This window comes from Elephas maximus, chromosome 3 (assembly GCF_024166365.1).
Source record: "Elephas maximus indicus isolate mEleMax1 chromosome 3, mEleMax1 primary haplotype, whole genome shotgun sequence".
NCBI lineage: Eukaryota > Metazoa > Chordata > Mammalia > Proboscidea > Elephantidae > Elephas > Elephas maximus.
The window spans coordinates 140,212,661-140,231,412 of NC_064821.1; the positions used below are offsets into that span (position 1 = coordinate 140,212,661).

Sequence of the window (18,752 nt, forward strand, 5' to 3'; positions counted from 1 at the left end):
ATGTCCACACTTCACAGACAAGAGAACACAAATTTGTAACTAACTAGACATGGAGTCAGAGGGAAAGATCTGGTCAAGAAGAACTCTAAGTTTATGGGTTGATCATTGTAGGATGGAGTTTCCATCAATTAATACAGGAAAACTGCAGTTTCAGAAGATTTTAGGGAAAACATCCACAGTTCAGTTCAGGGCCCCAAGGTCTTGTTTCAAAGAGACTTCCATCCAGTTACCTCTGTTTCTGAATACCTAGTCCTTAAAAAAAAAAAAGATCCAGGCAGGGGTGAGTGCTAGGCATCTTCTCATCCAGGCACCTTCCTTCCCACTTCCTTCTCCAACCGTGTCCACTGCCTTGAATCAGGCCAACATCTCTCCACATGCTGCAGCCTCCCAAAGGTGTGTCTCTAGGTCAAGGCTGAGCTGAAGCCAGGAGGAGCCAACTTGCTGTGAGTCTTGTGAACCTGGTGGGCCTCTTCAGCACACCACCGGCCTAACAGAGCGCTCAGTGTGTCAGATGCAGGCTCACCTTTTGGAGAAAGCCGAGAGGAAATGGCTTTCCAGCCAGTCTTTGGAAGGAGAAGGTGACACCTGGAAGGGTAGGGAGGCTGGGTCATCCCAGAGCTATGTACAAAGAGATCGCAAGGTCGGAGGGTGAAAGCAAAGGATGTACTGCACAGTTCTTTGGTAATCGAGTGGCTAGAATAAGATGCTTTCACCTCTGTGGCCTGGTTCCAATTCCCAGTTAGGGAAACATTTTGTAAGTGCCCTGATACACCGCAAACACTCAATGGAGAAGAGCCCGCCCCTGGAGTTCCAAAACTCTGCCGGAGCCCAGCCTCAGAGTCCAAGACATCATCTAGGCTTGGAGAAGTGAGGAGCAATGAGCAGTTGTTAAGAGGCTGGGACCCCTGAAGGAGCTGCATCCTGTAATAGGCTACTGGGAATCGCCAGCACTCCTGCTCTGCTTATACCAGAAAACTAACCTCTCACTTTCAAAATCTTCATCTCAAGAGAACAAATTAGAATATAGGGAGAGTTCCAATCAGCCTTTTCAAAAAAAAATTTCAAACACAAAAAAGTTGAAAGAATATTGTTGTTGTTAGGTACCTTCCAGTCAGTTCCAACTCCTGGCTACGCTATGTAAACAGAACGAAAACCACCCAATCTTCTGTCATCCTCTCAATTATTGTTATGCTTGAGACTAGTGTTGCAGCCAATGTGTCAATCCATCCTGTTGAAGGTCTTCCTCTTTTTCGCCAACTCTCCACTTTACCAAGCATCATGTTCTTCTCCAGGGACTGGTCCCTCCTAATAACTAGTCCAAAGTACCTGAGTATAAGTCTTGGCATCCTTGCTTCTTAGGATCGTTCTGGCTGTACTTTTTCCAAGACAAATTTGTTTGTTCTTCTGGCAGTCCATAGTATATTCAATATTCTTTACCAACACCATAATTCAAAGGCATCAATTCTTTATTCGTTGTTCAGCTTTTGCATGCGCACAAGGTGATGGAAAACACCATGGATTGGGTCAGGCACACCTTAGTCCTTAAAGTGACTTCGGTCTTTTGCGGGAGATTTGCCCAATGCAATGTATCGTTTGATTTCTTAACTGCTGCTTCCATGGGTGTTGATTGTGAATCCAAGTAAAATGAAATCCTTGACAACTTCAACCTTTTCTCCATTTATCATGATGTTGCTTATTGGTACAGTTATGAGGATTTCAGTTTTCTTTATGTTGAGGTGCAATGCATACTGAAGGCTATAGTCTTTGTTCTTCATCAAAGAGTGTTTCAGGTCCTCTTCACTTTCAGCAAGCAAGGTCGTGTCATCTGCATAATGCAGATTGTTAATAAGCCTTCCTCCAGTCCTGATGCTGACTTCTTCATATACTCCAACTTCTCAAATTATTTGCTCAGCATACAGATTGAATAAATATGATGAAAAAAAAAACCTGACACACACCTTTCCTGATTTTAAACCACGCAGTATTCCCTTGCTCTGTTTGAATGACTGCCTCTTGGTCTATGTACAGGTTCCTCATGAGTGCAATTAAGTGTTATGGAATTCTTATTTTTACAATGTTGTCCATAACTTGTTATGATCCACACAGTCAAAAGCCTTTGCATAGTTTTTTTTTTTAAAAAAAACATCTTTGTTTTGTGTTCTCTGCTTTCAGCCAAGATTCATCTGACATCAGCAATGATATCCCTTGTTCCACATCCTCTTCTGAATCTGGGTTGAATTTCTAGCAGTTCCTTGTCCGTGTACTGCTGCGACCACTTTTGAGTGATCTCCAGAAAAATTTTACTTGTGTGTGATTTTAATGACATTTTGATAATTTCTGCATTCTATTAGATCCCCTTTCTTTGGAATGGGCACAAATATGGATCTCTTCCAGTTGGTTGGCCAGGAAACTCTCTTCCACATTTCCTGGCATAGACGAGTGAGCATCTGCAGTGCTGCATCCGTTTGGTGAAACATCTCATTTGGTATTCCATCAATTCCTGAAGCCTTGTTTTTTGCCAGTGCCTTCAGTGCAGCTTGGGCTTCTTCCTTTAGTACCATCAATTCTTGATCATATGCTACCTCCTGAAATGGCTGAACATCAACCAATTCTTTTTGGTACAGTGACTCTATGTATTCCTTCCATCTTCTTTTGATGCTTTCTGAGTTGTTTAATGTTTTCCCCATACAATTCTTCAATATTGCAACTTGAGGCTTCAATTTTCTCTTCATTGCTTTCAGCTTGGGAAATGCCGAGAGTATTCTTTCTCCCCTTCTAGTTTTCTAACTCTAGGTCTTTGCTCCTTTCACAATAATAATTTACTTTGTCTTACTGAAAGAATAGTAACTTTGTATATTCTTCACATGCATTTATCAATGAACATTTTCCCACATTTGCTTTGTTACTCTCCATATATATATGTATTTGCTACACCATTTGAGAGTAACTTGCAGACATTTCAACATGGTTTGGTTACTCTTTTCTTTTGGCAGTATCCCCCAAAACAAGCACTTGAGGACTTTGCCATTTTGTCCTCTCGATGAGGCCCCTCTTACATCTTCAGCAACTAAACACCCATTCTATTCAGAATGTAGAGAAGCTTAGAGCAGAGCTCTATTTAGCTTTTCCTGACACTCAATGGGTAGGTGGTCATGTGATTAGTCTCTCTATCCTCAACACAGGCTGTCCTCTTGACTCCTCCTAGTTGCTTTGGTGGGCAGAAAGGTCCTGGGGTCAGCTTCTGACTTGCAGGGAGCACTCTCTATGCCTCAGACCTGTGCAAGAGCCCCAGTGCACTTTCAATTGGTGTTTTATTCTGGCATTGGGAAGCCTGACTGAGATGCGGGATCCTGAACCCAGGATGTGAAAATCCTGGTTCCCCACTTTCAGGAGAAAGAAATGGCCTCTGAGCAAGGGCCTATGGGCCACCAAGCTCTCATTTGACACATTGTCCCACAACCCCTTCAAGATACCAGTTGCATGTTCAGAGGTCCCCAGGGGCCATTCACTTCGGACTTATTGGCTAAAATTCTGGGGTTCCTATTAACCCCTCAGGGCACCAGCCACAGGCTTGATGGCCCCAGGGCAATTCTTTTCTGTTTTTAAATTTTAAAAATATTTTCTTGTGTTTTTGGTGAAAGTTTACACAGCAGATTAGGTTCTCATTTAACTATTTCTACACAAAAACAAAAATCTTCACAACTGGACCTATTAGTGTCTTAGTTATCTAGTGCTTCTATAACATAAGTACCACAAGTGGATGGCTTTAGCAAAGAGAAATTTATTCTTTCAGAGTCAGGTAGGCTACAAGTCCAAATTCAGGGCATTGGCTCCAGGGGAAGGCCCTCTCTTCTCAGCTCTGTTCCCGTCACCAATCTTCCCCTGGTTGAGGAGCTTCTCACCTCAGGGACCCCGTGTCCAAAGGACGTGCACTCCTGCTTTTCATTTTTGGTGGTATAAGGTCCCCCATGTCTCTCTGCTCGATTCTCTCTTTTATATCTCAAAAGAGATTGGCTCAAGACACTACATAATTTTATAGATCTCATCAATATAACTGTCACTAACTAATCCATCTCATTACATCACAGTGATAGGATTTACAACACATAGGGAAATCACATCAGATGATAAAGTGGTAGACAATCGTACAATAATGGGAATCACGACCTAGTCAAGTTGACAGATATTTTGGGGGGACACAATTCAATCTATGACAGAGACTTAGCTCATTAATGATCAGCACTAAAATTCTAATATTCAAGTTTAAAGCTATGTGTTGTCCTCTAAGGACAGGTTTAGCTGTGCATTGTGCAGTACATGCCGAATTTTCATTTTTATTTAGTTCAGAATATGTTCTAATTTCCATTTTCATCTCTGCTTTGAAACAAGGATTAGTAGAAGTGCCTCTATAATTCCAAATAGATGGAATTTTCTTCTCATTTTTTTTATGAGTGAATCTAGATGCTAATTGATTCTCTTGACATCTTATTTGTGAGTACCTTACTGAAAGTGAAGAGGACTTAAAGCACTGCTGATGAAGATCAAAGACTATAGCCTTCAGTAGGATTACACCTCTACATAATGAAAACAAAAATTCTCACAACTGGATCAATAAGCAACAGCCTATTCATTGGAAAGTACCTAAAAAATAATTGAAAACCCCTATTGAACACTGATGGCACCTCTTACATACATCACCTTATTTAAAGCTCAGGACAACTCAACAAAAAACAACCAACCTGTTGCCATCAAATCAATTCCGACTTATAGTGACCCTATAGGACAGAGTACAACTGCCCCACAGAGTTTCCAAGGAGGACCTGGTGGATTCGAACTGCAGACCTTTTGGTTAGCAGCCCCACTATGCCAAAGATATATGCAACTTACCGTGTAGGAAGGAAGGTTCCCTGCCCCACTCAAGAAACCACCAGAATAGAATGAGGAGAAGGAGGCAGTGGCATGTCTGAAACAACAGGTTAAACTGAGTAGAGAGAGGGAATTGCCATTTGCTGAGCAACCCTGCAATCCAAGGATTCAGGCCTCCTTCCTAGAAGATTCTGAAAAGGCCTTCTCACTATAAGGTGGCTCCAGAGGTCAGACTGACCCAGGACCTTGCTGCCCACCAAAGCAACTAGGAGGAGTCAAGAGGACAGCCTGTGCTGAGGATAGACAGACTAATCACTTGCCCACCTAGCCATTGTGGTGTCAGGAAAAGCTAAATAAAGCTCTGCTTGAAGCTTCTCTACATTCTGAATGGAATGGGTGTTTAGTTGCTGAAGATGTAAGAGGGGCCTCACTGAGAGGACAAAGGGGAAAGATCCTCAAGTGGCTGGTTTTGAGGGATGCTGCCAAAGAAAAGAGTAACCAAACCATGTTGAAATGTCTGCAAGTTACTCTCAAATGGTGTAGCAAATACATATATATGGAGAGTGACAAAGCAAATGTGGGAAAATGTTCATTGATAAATGTACACGAAGAATATATGAAGTTACTATCCTTTCAGTAAGACAAAGACATAGTGAAAGGAGCAAGACCTAGGGTTAGAAAACTAAAAGGGGAGAGAACACTCTCAACATTTCCCAAGCTGAAAGAAATAAAGAGGAAATTGAAGCTTAGAGTTGCAATATTGATGGATTGTACAGGGAAAATATTAAATGATGCAGGAAGCATCAAAAGAAGATGAAAAGAATACACACAGTCACTGAAACAAAAGAATTGGTTGACATTTCAAACATTTCAGGAGGTAGCATATGATCAAGACCTGATGGTACTGAAGGAAGAAGTTCAAACTGCACTTAAGGCATTGGTGTAAAACAAGGCTCCAGGAACTGATGGAATACCAGTTAAAATATTTCAACAAACAGATGCAGTGCTGGGGGGGCTGAGTCATCTATGCCAAGAAATTTGGAAGGCTTCACTTGGTCAACTGACGGGAAGAAATCCATACCTGTGCCCATTCCAAAGAAAGGTAATCCAACTGAATGCAGAAATCACCAAAGAATATCATTAATATCACACACAAGTAAAATTTTGTTGACAATCATTCAAAAGTGGTTTCAGCGTACATCCACAGGGAACTGACAGAAATTCAAGCTGTGTTCAGAAGAGGACATGAAATGAGGGATATCATTGCTTATGTCAGATGCCTCTTAACTGAAAACACAGAATACCAGAAAGATGCTTACCTGTGTTTTATTGTCTACACAAAGGCATTCAACTGTGTGAAACATAACAAATTATGGATAATATTAAGAAGAATTGGAATTCTTGAACACATAATTGTGGTCTTGTGGAACCTGTACATAGACTAGAGGCAGTCATTGGAACACAATGCCCATGGAAGCAGCAGTCAAGAAATCAAAAGACTCATTGCATTGGGCAAATCTCCTGCAAAACAGTTAAAAAGCCAAGAAGTCACTTTAAGGACTAAGGTGTGCCTGATCCAAGCCATGGTGTTTTCAATCACCTTGTATGCATGGAAAGCTGAACAATGAGTAAAGAAGACTGAAGAAGAATAATTGCCTTTGAATTGTGGTACTGGTGAACAATATTGAATATATCGTGGACTGCCAGAATAATGAATCAATCTCTCTTCGAAGAAGTATAGCCTGAATGTTCCTTAGAAGCAAAGAAGGCAAGACTTCCTCTCACCCACATTGGACATGTTATCAGGCGGGACCAGTCCCTGGAGAAGGACATCATGCTTGGTAAAGAGGTAAAGTAGAGGGTTAGTGAAAAAGAGGAAGCCCCTCAACGAGATGGATTGACACAAGGGCTGCAACAATGGGCTCATGCTGTCCTGCCTAGAGTTGCTGTGAATAGTAACATAATAAAAAAAAGATAAGGGAGCAGATCCCATTTCCTAGGTGGGGCTACATGCAGAAGCCCAGAAAGCTACACCTGAACAACAGGCCTTTGTGTTCCCAGGCGGACACCGACGATGGCACAAACGAGGAGCGCGTGGCCCCCTTCCCACTTTGCCTGCTCCCCACCACGGGCCCTACCCCAAAGAAACCCACGACTGACTCCCCACGGCAGTACTCCGCCCCACACCGCCACTCCACGCTGCCCTTTCTGAGGCCCAGGGCGCATCCAGAGCCGCCTCTTCGCTGCAGGTGGGAGCAGAGAGTCCCCAGGAAGCAGGAGGCAGGCGGGCTTCTCCCGCTGAGGGTCGTGCGTGGCTCAGGGCTGGAAAGGCTACCACCGCTGGGAGAAGTGCAGGTGGGCCAGCCGACCCACATACCTACGTCAGAGTGTGGAAGTGAAGTGTCCCCAAGGCAGGAGTGGAAGGTGCTGCAGTTAAGAGCCAAAGGGGTATGGAAGGAGAGAGGTAGGGGGAAAGGAAAGAAAGAGAAGACAAACAGACTGAAATACAATGCCGGCGGTTCCAATCTGGCAATGGAAAAACTCTGCAGGTCATGCAGATATCCAGCAGGAAGATGGACGGGCTTAAAGAAAAACAGGTAGAGAAGGAATTTAGAAAAGACCTACAAGAGTAGCAATCCCAACATTGCTCTGTGGTGAAACGCAGAATGTCAGGGAAAGCGAGAACACAGTACCCGCTACCACAAATCATACAGCCAAGTTTCCCACGAGTGAGGAAATCGCAAGGGTCAGCACATCCGCAGTGCAACGGATGAGCACCGCCTGGGAAAGCTTCCTTCGTGATCATGATGTCTCCTCTGACAAGTAAGTATGGCTGGAGCTCCTGCCGGAACAATGCACCCTCCTATCTCTTCACTGCACTCTCATGGTCTCCATCCTCCCCTATCCGCCCGCAGCCACTCTTGCAATCCACTCCTGGAGAAACCATTCAAAGTACAGACCCCAACAGGAACCCACAGCATAGCCAACCACACGGCCTTGAAGCAAAGAATCCCGACCAGCCACCACTGCGCCATCTCTTCTCCATACTTCTCACGCTGCCTCTGCAGGCTCAGGCCGCTCAGCCTCCCTGGCTCGCTCTCCTCCTGGGTTACAACGGACACAAGACAGATATGAACCCATCTTGGGAGTGCTGAATGCAAAAGAGAAAATGCACGCAGTGCCTGGAAGAGGCTACGGGGGATAATGATCACAGCAGTGGTAGAGTTGTGAGGCTTTGCTCTGATACCATGGTTTTGATACTCCCTTTTTTTTTTTTTTTTACTTATACTTTCTGCTTCCGGCACTGGTAATAGTTTTCTGTTCACACATACTTCACATACTGCCTTTCTTGGGTCACTAAATATCACCTTCCATGAATGACCTCATCTAAATACAGGACAGGTCTCTATGACCTCACCTCCCTCCCATCATAGCATTTATCACATCCAGTCACCTCTTCCAAAAGCCTAGCAATCAATTTACCTGCAAACATAGTCCAGAATGCTAAGCTGACCCACGTACCTGGAGAGTACATACAAACTCCATGACTTGGCTTGTCCTCTCACTCAGCTATTCAGAGCTCAGCAGTATGTGAGCCCCTGGAGCAGCAGCAGCAACTTGGGTGTAGTCCAACAGCGATTTGAATCTCTGCAAGGCTGTGTAAACCTGGGTAAGAGGCTTAGTGGGTGTCTAAAGCCACTTCTACCCATGTCAATATGAACATGAAGCAAGACCAGTGTGACCGGAGAAAAGCCTCACCATTACTCTTGCCCAAGTTCTCCCCACCCCTCGCCCCACTGACAAGGAGCATTTGGACTTCGTGTAGAGGCTCTTCTACTTCTGGTCCTTGGAGCACCCAGACCTCCTGGGATAAAAGAAGACTTGCTTCATGTGGAGATGGAAGAAGGATTCTGACCCTGAACTGACCCAGGGTCATTCACCCCAGAATCCTAGCAACTAGATCACCAGGGAACTACTCTACCTCCTTGCCCATAACTCAAGAAATGAGTTGCCTCATTCACAGCTGACCTAGAGACACCTTTGCACAGAAAAAACATATGGTGAGATGTTTCAGGGAACCAGGGCAGTGGATGAGCTTGCCAGCTGGAGGCAGGATAGGTGGTGCCCAGGATAAGAGGAGGCTGAACACCAAGACCCAGGTATCTCCAACCTAATAAAAGAACTCATACAGATGGGTAAAGGGAGATAGCCGGGATGGAAAACACTTTCAAGCAAGACCCGGGGTTCTGGGCTAGATGTTCCTGCTAAAACCTGCCACACCCGCAGTTTTCCCATCTTACTTGATGACAACTCCTTCCTTTTACATACTGAGGCAAGAAACTTAAGAGTTCTCTTTGACTCCAGAGTTTTCCTTCGACCCCAAATCCAATTAGTCAGGAATTCATGTTTTCTAGTCACTCAGGTATGAGCACTGAGTTTCTCAAACTCAGCACTACTGATATTTTGCATTTGATAACTCTTTCTTGTCGGGGGAGGGGGCTCTCCTGTGTATTGCAGGATGTTTAGCAACATCCTTGGCCACTGGTAACTAAATGACAGTAGAAACCCCCACCCCCGCCCCAGTCATGAAGACCAAAATTCTCCCACATCAGAAAGTATTACCTGCAATGAAACCACCAATATGGTAGCTGTGATATAATATCTGGGAAATACACAAGCTTTGCTGAAGAAAAGAGTTGATGAGAACGGTGTGGACAAACCACATGCCCGCAGGCATTCCTTTTCCAGATTCTCCTCTTCCAAATCTCCAGAGCTAAGGGTTGCTATGGACTGCTCCCAATGCTCTTTAACCACGAGCATCAAAAATGATTCCCTGAAGATTTGCCTGGTGGAATGTACAACAAACAGGAGTGTGAAAACTTATTTTCTTGTACATGGTGCTCTCCGCTTATGACTCATCTGTGTTCTTAATTCTACCAAGACCAGCAGAGCATAGGGCCCACCACCACAGGAAGTCTGTAGCCCCTGTGCACAACTTCCCTCCTCCAGAAATTGGTCCCTCTTCTCTGGGCTCCAAAGGCCTCGCCCACCAAATGGGCAGGTAATCCAGGATGCTAAATGGAAGAAACAAATATTCCATGCAGACTTCCCAGTCTCAGGTTCACAAAACCAGGGGGGAATGGATACTTAGGAATTGAGGAGGTGTGTCAGGGGATCACTTTCTCTTTTTTCTGTCTGTGCCTCTCCTTAAAACCTCAGATACTATGTCACTAAACCCCATTGCACAGGAATGCTGTGGATCACCACAAACAACCACAGATCCATGATCTTGATTTTACTATGTCCTGTCAGAAAATACAACCACAGGAAAACCACAGGTCAGTGACTTTGGTCAACCCAAATAGATCTACTAATCATTGTCCCACAGAAACTGCTCCTGAACATAAAAAATAGCATCAGTTTACAAGCCATCCCAAAATAGGTGGCCACTGCATGCATTCAGGGAGATATATATAAATTTTAGGTGTCCAAGGAATCATGAGCCTAATGGGAGGTAATCAACTAGCATGAGATATTTCAATGACTTTGACAAGATGGAAAGAGATCCTGTGGAGCTAGAATGAAATTCTTTAGTGAAAAGCATAAAACATGTATATGGAGATGAAAAAGCAAAGTAACTCATACACTATAGAGGAGGGTAGGATTAGGAGGTAGGAATGTGAAACTTGATTTTAAGTTTAATGAAAAGCCAGCATGCTTCCCTGCTGAGGGAAAAGAAGCCAAAGTAACATTGGGATGCAGCAAGAAGAATATTAGATAGTCAAGGCAAAAATCTTATAATGTGTTCACAAACTGCTGAGGATTTTGTTCTTATACTATTAAAATGGTGGTGGTGGGGGGCAGGGGACTGGAGAAAAGCCGAACAAGAACACCAAAGTAGTCTTTAAGTTTTCCGTTAAGCTTTTCATGAAAAAGAAAAAGTGACTTCGTGACATTCTTTAAGAAAATGAAAGAATTTGGAGGAGATATGGACTCCTTGATGTTTTCTATGTGCTTGCAAAAATAAACAATGGAAAACATATTTAAATTTTAGAAAGAGACAGGGCTCTTGTGTCAGCAATAGGGTACACATATACCAAGATTGATGTTGAGGGTGGTCCCCACCTTCAGATGAGACCAGGCAGCCTTGTGTATCAGCATGACCCAGGCAACTGGAAGGCAGGGGCACCTAAGATTCCATGACACCCCCCAACTTCCAATTCTGTTATTGCAACTCCAAACAGTTACCGGGTACTCTGGGTCCTCCTTCTGGCACTCCACTCGGAGCCACCTAGAGGCAGTGACTTAGACTCTGAGCTCTGGACTTTGCTACTTGTTTTGGTGATTCAGGACTGTCAAGTGTTATGGGATGCTGACAATGTTTATCCCAAAAGTAAGTTATAAATCACATCTGCATCCTTTAAAAAAAACCGGTTTAAATAACTTTTTTCACTTAAAAAAAAAAGGAAACTTTCTTGGGATATAATTTTATACTGCAAAATTTACCCATTTTAGCTGTACAATTCAATGATTTTTAGTAAATTCATCAAGATATGCAGCCATCAGCATAATCTATTAACTTGTCTTTATTTTTGTCTGGTTTTCTTCTCCCCAGCTCTGGCTCCACTCCTTCCACCATAAGCTTCGACATGGAATTAGCTCTCACCACTTGCTCTAGGCAAAGCACAGACAGGAATATCCTGGAAATCAACCAGGAGTTGCTCTCCCAGCTAGCACAAAGCAAACAGCAGGTCAGAGACCTCAAAGAGAAATTCCTTATATCTGAAGCTACTGCCTACACCCTGGCCAACCAGCTGCAGAAATACAGGAAGTCCTACATGGTCAAGGCCACCAAAATGATGAATGATTGTCTGTCTGCTCTCGGAGAAACTAAACACTCTCCAAAAGCTAAAGGTATTCTCTCTCCTTCATCAAAATAAATTTTATCCTGACCAGACTCCTAGAGAGGTAGAAGTGGATAGTTTATCCTTAATTTGCAAAGCGGAGGCATAAAGGGGTAAAGCAACTTTCCCAAGTTTGCAGTGAGAGTGTAGGGAGGAACAGAGGCTAAAATCCTAGTTCAGCCAGAAAACTGCCTTTTCTTGCTCAGGAACCTGTTTCAGAGTGTACAAACATGTAACATCACCGTTGTCCTAAATATTTCAGGATTCAATTCAAACTTTTACTGAAAAAGCATTTTGTCAGCTGCACTGGGACCTGCCTCAAAAGAGCTTAACTCTGTGTCTTCCCAAGCTAGCCTCTGGAAGCTAGAGATGGGAACATCAACAGGAAACAGAGGGAAGTACAAGCTAGCCTCAGGAAGCTAGAGATGGGAACATCAACAGGAAACAGAGGGAAGTCCAGATGTTTGCAGCAAGATTCTTTTCCCCTATAAGTTCAAGGAAGTCAGTCCTCATACTCTGGTGATGGTATCTCCAGGAAACTCAGAGATTTTATGACACTCTCTCTCTCTGAATATGAACCTTGCAGACTGCAAGCAAGTCCAGGTGGACCTCCAGCATCTGGGCTATGAGACACATGGCCAAAATGAGAACAAGGCCAAGTGGAAGAAACCACCAGTCCCAGGAGGCTGGTGTAGAGACTGGCCCCTCCCTCCCCACAGTTAGCTTTCACATCTGAAAACCCACTGGGAAATCTGTTAATAATGAGAGAGGGACAGAGATATACTGACTTAAGGGAACATGGGAACAAGAGGGTCAGGGATATTAGAGAAAGATTCTTGCTGACATTAAAATGTTGGCTTTTGAATATATACGATTATTTTTCAACAAATCATTGGAGGATAAAATTTGTTAATCAACTAACTGTCATAGACAAAAAGTAAAAATAAAGACTACTTATTAAAGAAGTGAAAAGATAAGCTTTGGGGGATGGGAGGTTAAGGTTTTTATTTTTTGTTTTCCTTCACATTATTCATTATAATCCCAATAAAAACGCAGGACAAAATTTTTGAAGCTAGAGAAGATATCACCTAAGATCTTAGGATAGAGGTAATGCAGTGCAGTGATTAAGAGCATGTACCTCAAGGAAAACTTCCTGGGCTCAAATCCAAGTTATCATCTCTATGCCTCAGTTTCTTCATTTGTAACGGTAATAAGAGTAGTACCTACCTCTTCAGGTAGCAGGCATGATTATATGAGTCAATTCTTGAAAATCTGCTAGAACAAAGCCTGGCACACGGGAAACACTCCTTTCTACTAGTTCTAACTTAATACCTCTTAGCATTCGAAGGTAAGTCTTTCAGGCATTTTTTTTCCGTTGCATTTTTACACAGCTTTATCCAGGTAAACTTTTAAATCTTTGAATATTACAGTATTATTGAAACAATCAGCAGAGGAGAACCATCAGTCCTATAGTCCTTAGGGCCTTCCCAAGCTTACAGGAAATAGCTACTTCATGCCCCAGGTGAGTGTTTTACCGAAGAGGCCACAAGGCTTGGTAAAGGGGCCCATGTATCAGAGTCAGAATTTAGGGGATATGAATTCTGATTCTGCCAAATACCAGTTGAATCATCTTGAACAATTACTTTACCTGTCTCTGACCTTTAAAAAAAACAATTGTCTTCAAGTCGATTCTAACTCATAGCAAGCCCAGGTGACAGAGTAGAACTGCCCCATAGGGTTTCCTAGGCTATAATCTTTATAGAAACAGATTGCCACATCTTTCTTTCGTGGAGCGGTTGGGAGATTTGGAATGGCCAGCTTTTTGGTTAGGAATTGAATTCAACCATTGTGCCACCAGGGTTCCTTGAGCTTCTCTTTAATTGCCTCTAAAATGGGGGGGATTAAATGCCTTGCAGCTCGGAGACTGAGACATAAAGTTATGGAAACCCAGCAAGAGCCTGGAACTGGGGTTATTTTTGTCCTTGGGATTAGCCTTGGGGTTATGAATATTATGAGTGATTGTCAGTGTCAGGTCCAGCTTTCCACTGGGGCAGGTGTGTCTGTCTGTTCTCAGAGTGTGAAGAATACAAGGGCCTCATTGAATCCGTGCTCAGAGAGGAGCTCCAGTTTGAGGAGGAGAGACCAGTTGCAAGGATTGGGTAAGGAGGGATCTGTGCAGGGCAGGCTATGGCAAAGTTTGAATTTCTGCCTGAAGTGGGGCAACCCGTACTGGTAGGATGAAGAGCAAATTTGTGCAAAGAGGAGGACAGAAATGTACAAGAAGGCATAAAACTAGACAACCAGAGGGCTATAGGAATTGGATGCTAGTCCAGTGGCCAGAAGAATTTAGGTCTCTGGGGTTCTCCCTTAAATAATATATAAATGAAATGAGACAGATGCCTGAGTTGGAATACTAGCAATGTTAACTTCTAGCTTTGTAATGTTGGGCAAATTTACCTAACTTTCCTGTGTCTCAGTTACCTTGGCTACCTCATCTGTAAAATGAAGATACCAGCGCTACCTACCTCAGAGGGTTATGAATGTTAAATAAATGATTACAGTGTAAAGGGGTTAGAACAATATCCAGCACATATGAACTTCTCAAAACAATATTTGCGAGGGAGGCGGGGCCAAGATGGCGGACTAGGTGGATGCTACCACGGATCCCTCTTGCAACAAAGACTCGGAAAAACAAGTGAATCGATCACGTACATAGCAATCTACAAACTCTGAACAACAAACACAGACTTAGAGAGGGAAAACGAACAAATACGGGCAGACAGCGACCGTTTTCAGAACTAGGAGCCAGCGAACCAGGCAGGTGAGCTTTGGAGCCCGATCTCGGGCAGAGCCCAGGGGGGCAGACGGCACAGACAAGGGGCCCAGCCCTACTCCCCCCGAACCCATGCCGGGAGGGAGTCTAGCTGGTTGGCACGGCGTAGCAGCGCAGCCGGAGGGAGAAGCACCCGGGAGGCAGTGACTGATCTTGGAGCGGGGAGAGTAGCATCCCAGACGGGGAGCCGTCCCGCCGGGAGTTTGGCAGGAAGCGGGTGTGGCGCGAGGGGGGGGATTAGCTATATTTCCCTAAAGTGACCCTGGGGCGGGTCCCACACGTTCGTGTGGGGGACACCCACCCAGTTCACGCGTGAGGCGCGGCGCACTGGAGGGAGAAGTCCCTGGGAGGAAGTGACTGATCTTGGAGTGGGGAGAGCAGCGTCCCAGCCGGGGAGCTGTCCCGCTGGGATTTTGGCGAAAACGGGCAGGGTGTGAGTGCGGGGATCAGTTATGTTCCCCTGAATTGACCGAGGAGGCGGGCCCACCTGGTCGTGCGGGTGACGCCCACCCAGTTCGCGCGAGTGGTGCGGCTCACTGGAGGGAGAAGTCCCTGGAAGGAAGTGACAGGTCTCAGAGCGGGAAAAGCAGCGTCCCAGCCGGGGAGCCGTCCCGCTGGGATTTGGGCGCGCGCGGGTGGAGCGTGAGCACGGGGTCCAATTATATTCCCCTGAATAGACCCAGGGGGGCGGGCCCACCCATTTGTGAGGGAGACGTCCACCCAGTTGGTGCGAGCGGTGCGGCGCACTGAGGGAGAAGTCCCCGGGAGGAAGTGACTGGTCTCGGAGAGGGGAGAGTAGTGTCCCAGCCGGGGAGCCGTCCTGCCGGGATTTTGGCAGATGGGGGCGGAGCATGAACGCGGGGATCAGCTCTGTATTCTGTGGTGCTACACTCCTAGCTCTCTGATCCCTCCCCCACCCTCCCCAGGCGGCTCCATTAACATCCGAATACCCTGAGCCAGAGGGAGAATTCAGATAGGGATCTGACTGCATTTTTTTTTAGCTGATTACCTGGAAAATCTAGTTTCCCAGTGATGGCTCGGAGACAGCAGTCCATATCAAACCACATAAAGAAACAGACCATGACAGCTTCTCCAACCCCCCAAACAAAAGAATCAAAATCTTTCCCAAATGAAGATACAATCCTGGAATTATCAGATACAGAATATAAAAAACTAATTTACAGAATGCTTAAAGATATCACAAATGAAATTAGGATAAATGCAGAAAAAGCCAAGGAACACACTGATAAAACTGTTGAAGAACTCAAAAAGATTATTCAAGAACATAGTGGAGAAATTAATAGGTTGCAAGAATCCATAGAGAGACAACATGTAGAAATCCAAAAGATTAACAATAAAATTACAGAATTAGACAATGCAATAGAAAGTCAGAGGAGCAGACTCGAGCAATTAGAATGTAGACTGGGACTTCTGGAGGACCCGGGAATCAACACCAACATAGCTGGGAAAAAAAATCAGATAAAAGAATAAAAAAAAAATGAAGAAACCCTAAGAATCATGTGGGACTCTATCAAGAAGGATAACTTGCGAGTGATTGGAGTCCCAGAACAGGGAGGGGGGACAGAAAACACAGAGAAAATAGTTGAAGAACTCCTGACACAAAACTTCCCTGACATCATGAAAGACGAAAGGATATCTATCCAAGATGCTCATCGAACCCCATTTAAGATTGATCCAAAAAGAAAAACACCAAGACATATTATCATCAAACTTGCCAAAACCAAAGACAAACAGAAAATTTTAAAAGCAGCCAGGGAGAAAAGAAAGGTTTCCTTCAAGGGAGAATCAATAAGAATAAGTTCAGACTACTCAGCAGAAACCATGCAGGCAAGAAGGGAATGGGACGACGTGTACAGAGCACTGAACGAGAAAAACTGCCAACCAAGGATCATATATCCAGCAAAACTCTCTCTGAAATATGAAGGAGAAATTAAGATATTTACAGATAAACACAAGTTTAGAGAATTTGCAAAAACTAAACCAAGACTGCAAGAAATGCTAAGGGAGATTGTTTGGCCTGATGACCAATAATATCAGGTACCAGCACAATACAAGGTCACAAAACAGAACATCCTGATATCAACGCAACTCAAATAGGGAAAGCACAAAAACAAACAAATTAAGATTAATTCTAATAAATAAACAAAATAATACACATAATTGGAAATCAATAGATAAACGCTCACAATAATCAAAAAGAGGGACTAAATATAGGAGGCATTGAACTGCCAGATGGAGAGTGATACAAGGCGATATAGAACGATACAAGTTAGGTTTTTACTTAGAAAAATAGAGGTAAATAATAAGGTAACCACAAAAAGGAATATCAATTCCATAACTCAAGAAAAAAGCCAAGAAAAACGTAACGACTCAACAAACATAAAGTTAACCATTATGAAAAGGAGGATCTCACAAGCTACTAAGAAAAACGTCTCAGCACAAAAAAGCATGTGGAAAAATGAAATGGCCAACAACACACATGAAAAGGCATCAAAATGACAGCACTAAAAACTTATTTATCTATAATTACGCTGAAGGTAAATGGACTAAATGCTCCAATAAAGAGACAGTCACGGATTGGATAAAGAAACACGATCCATCTATATGCTGCCTACAAGAGACACACCTTAGACTTAGAGACACAAACAAACTAAAACTCAAAGGATGGAAAAAAATATATCAAGCAAATAATAAGCAAAAAAGAAGAGGAGTAGCAATATTAATTTCTGACAAAATAGACTTTAGATTTAAATCCGCCACAAAGGATAAAGAAGGACACTATATAATGATAAAAGGGACAATTGATCAGGAAGAGATAACCATATTAAATATTTATGCACCCAATGACAGGGCTGCAAGATACATAAAGCAAATTTTAACAGAATTGAAAAGTGAGATAGACACCTCCACATTTATAGTAGGAGAATTCAACACACCACTTTCGGAGAAGGACAGGACATCCAGTAAGAAGCTCAATAGAGACACGGAAGACCTCCTTACAACAATCAACCAACTTGACCTCATTGACTTATACAGAACTCTCCACCCAACTGCTGCAAAATATACTTTTTTTTCTAGCGCACATGGAACATTCTCTAGAATAGACCACATATTAGGTCATAAAACAAATCTTTGCAGAATCCAAAACATCGAAATATTACAAAGCATCTTCTCGGACCACAAGGCAATGAAGCTAGAAATCAATAACAGAAAAACTAGGGAAAAGAAATCAAATACTTGGAAACTGAACAATACCCTCCTGAAAAAAGACTGGGTTATAGAAGACATCAAGGACGGAATAAGGAAATTCTTAGAAAGCAACGAGAATGAAAATACTTCCTATCAAAACCTCTGGGACACAGCAAAAGCAGTGCTCAGAGGCCAATTTATATCGATAAATGCACACATACAAAAAGAAGAAAGAGCCCAAAGCAGAGAACTGTCCCGACAACTTGAACAAATAGAAAGTGAGCAACAAAAGAACCCATCAGCCACCAGAAGAAAACAAATAATAAAAATTAGAGCTGAACTAAATGAATTAGAGAACAGAAAAACAATTGAAAGAATTAACAAAGTCAAAAGCTGGTTCTTTGAAAAAATTAACAAAATTGATAAACCATTGGCTAGACTGACTAAAGAAAAACAAGAAAGGAAACAAATAACCCGAATAAGAAACGAGAAGGACCACATGACAACAGAGCCAAATGAAATTAAAAGAATCATTTCAGATTACTACGTAAAATTGTACTCTTACAAATTTGAAAACCTAGAAGAAATGGATAAATTCTTGGAAAAATACTACCTACCTAAACTAACACATTCAGAAGTAGAACAACTAAATAGACCCATAACAAAAAAAGAGATTGAAACGGTAATCAAAAAACTTCCAACAAAAAAAAGTCCTGGCCCAGACGGCTTCACTGCAGAGTTCTACCAAACCTTCAGAGAAGACTTAACACCATTACTACTGAAGGTATTTCAAAGCATAGAAAAAGACGGAATACTACCCAACTCATTCCATGAAGCTACCATCTCCCTGATACCAAAACCAGGTAAAGACATTACAAAAAAAGAAAATTATAGACCTATATCCCTCATGAACATAGATGCAAAAATCCTCAACAAAA

General features: G+C 43.2%; 1 non-coding gene across 1 annotated transcript; it reads right to left on the reverse strand.

The window, feature by feature from the left end:
- Positions 1-7,535: 7,535 nt before the first annotated feature.
- LOC126074199 (U1 spliceosomal RNA) lies at positions 7,536-7,697 on the reverse strand. Its single transcript, XR_007516999.1, has one exon. It is a non-coding gene; the product is annotated as a U1 spliceosomal RNA (small nuclear RNA).
- Positions 7,698-18,752: the final 11,055 nt, after the last annotated feature.